Source organism: Tupaia chinensis, unplaced genomic scaffold, assembly GCF_000334495.1.
Source record: "Tupaia chinensis unplaced genomic scaffold, TupChi_1.0 Scaffold000360_1, whole genome shotgun sequence".
Taxonomy (NCBI): Eukaryota; Metazoa; Chordata; class Mammalia; order Scandentia; family Tupaiidae; genus Tupaia; species Tupaia belangeri.
The window spans coordinates 793,191-795,462 of record NW_006159856.1 but is presented as its reverse complement, the minus strand read 5'-3'; the positions used below and the strand labels follow the sequence as shown (position 1 = coordinate 795,462).

General features: G+C 51.6%; 1 protein-coding gene across 4 annotated transcripts in view; it reads left to right on the top strand.

The window, feature by feature from the left end:
- Positions 1-15: 15 nt before the first annotated feature.
- Positions 16-2,272, top strand: part of FAM53A (family with sequence similarity 53 member A) — an 88,359-nt gene continuing 86,102 nt past the window's right edge. For 2 of the 4 annotated variants that reach the window (XM_006152890.2, XM_006152883.2), the window contains exons 1-2: positions 45-394; positions 831-993. The gene's annotated coding sequence lies outside the window, so the exon portion shown is untranslated. Of the gene's footprint in view, positions 395-830; positions 994-2,272 lie in introns of all 4 variants that reach the window. The other 2 variants (XM_006152886.2, XM_006152884.2) reach the window with 2 other exon arrangements.

Genomic DNA, 2,272 nt, shown 5'->3' with positions numbered 1-2,272 from the left:
GGGGCGGCGGCTGCGGTTGTGTTGCGCCTGGGCTGAGGCGCGTCGTCCCCGTGCGGCCAGCGCCTCCTCCGGCTTCGCGGTAGCTCCGCTGTGCTGGGGTACGAACCTGGAGTCGGCCCGAAGACGTCGTGGGGTGCGCGCGTCCGCAGTCTGCCCGCATGCCTGGGGGCTGTGCCCTCTCTGGCAAGGGGCCGCGAGGACTTGGTCTGGACGGTGCGCTCGGCCGGCGCTCAGACGCCTGCTCCCGGCTCCTGTCAGCCCCGGAACGGCCCGTGCCGCGGACGCTTTCGGTGCTAGTGGTTCCGAACGCTCCGCGGCTGAACGCGGAGAGTCAAGTGCGGGTCGCTGAGGGTGCGGACCCCTGGGCTTGAGACCGGGTGTTGGGACTCACGCTGTAAGAACGACCCCTTCGGACCCGCCCAGGCCCCCGCGCGCCCCAGAATCTCCCGCACACCCCAGAACCCCTGCACGCCCCTAGATTCCCTGCAGTCCGGGACCCTTGCGCACCCCAGGTCTCCGGAGCAACCAGCACCTCCCGCGCAATGCAGGACCCCCGCGCATCCCGACCCCCAAGCTTCCCGGGTCTCCTAAGCGACCTGGGGTCGTCCTGGGACGCCGCACACCCTGGGATCACCGCGTACCCCGGTATCACACGCGCGTCCGATCCCCCACGCGCTCCAGCCCGTCTTGGCTGTAAGGGGCCGCGGGCCTGGGGCGCGCTGCCACTTGTTGAATCAACTTTCCGTGTCGCTTTTGCAGGCTGTTTTCGCGGTGCTGAGCCTGGTGGGCCAAAGCAGTTTTCTGGGGCTCATGTGTTTGTCATTTTGTAGCGCCAGAGAAGCAGGAAGTTTGACGTGATAAAACGGTGCATTAAAGGAGTCCCAGAGGTCGACCCAGACGACGTGGGGAGGAGACCAGATCCTTCCCAACGGCCTGTGGAAGGTGCTTGGAAGTGGATTCCGAAGTTGCTTTTTTTGCGTAGACTGCCGGAGTGTAAGTTGCTTTAAGACTTTTGCTGAGTGGAGGAAGGAATGTTGGATAATACATAGTGCATTTTACTTTATTCGTGATTTGCTCTTGCCTTACTCTGAATGTTGGATTTTATTTTTCCCTTGATTTACATAGTCACACATCTGAAGTTTATCAGTCTGTGTTTTAAACTGACTCTTGATTCTTTTGAGTTTTTATATTTCATCCCTCTGTACCTCCTATCTTGAATCAAAGCTTCCATAACTTTAAAGTACTTTTTTTTTAAATTCAAACTTGACTAGTTACTTAGTTGATATTGATTTCTCAGCATTGAGAACTTTTTAAGATGGATTAGTTTGATTTTGAGAATGTTTCAGCTTTACAATATTAAAAAAATTACAGTAATTTTAAAATCAGTTTTACAATATTTAAGAAATCTACCTTGAGCATATCATTACCGCTTCTTTTTTTTTTTTTGGAGAGGTTTTTGTTATAGGGCGCGTGGGCTCACCAGATAGAGAGAGAAAGACAGACAGAAAGGGAGAAATCCCCCCCCCCCAGGGGTTGGCCAGGCCACAATCCCGGGGTTGGCCATGCCACAATCCCTTCTCCTCCATTCTCCTCTCGGGATCTTGGGCACGCACGCACAGGCGCCTGGCGTGAGTTTAAGCCACCGGGTCCGGGGCGGGAACCGCAGTCGACTGCGTGGGAGTCCAGTGACATAGCCATTACGCTAACTGCTAGTCCCTCATTGCTACTTCTTTAAACAACGGGTTTTGTTAAACTCAGTTTCCAATGTGTCTGTGAAGGGAAGTGCAGCTTGAGGGAAGAAGTCTGGGAAACTTTTGATTTTGAAGCTCTTGAATATTATCCCAAAATGGAAATCGAAATTGTTCTTTCAGTGGCTTTTCTTTTTATTTGGCAAGTTAGTGTAGGAATTCTAGGCAGTAATTCTTTCCTTCGGTTCTGCTTTTCAGGTCTGACACTATTGATCTCCTTCTGAGTCCCCTTTATGTGTTGGGCAGTAAGCAGTAGCAGTCCTGTACCCTTCTGCGGCTTTGGTTTTGGGGCTCTGTCCCACTGCTGTGCTCTGTGATGCCATCTGAGGGTCACATGGACTGGGATGGCAATGTATATCACAGTTTGGAGCCACGGTAACAGTTTTGCCTCTTTGGATGGATGAGCATATATATTTTTATATATATTTTTTTACTTACATTGGATTGAGGCTACAGAAAGAAGTTTTTTTTTTTTTTTTTTTTTTTTTTGGGGGTTTTTTTTTTAAGGGGCTTTTTCCCTTGCA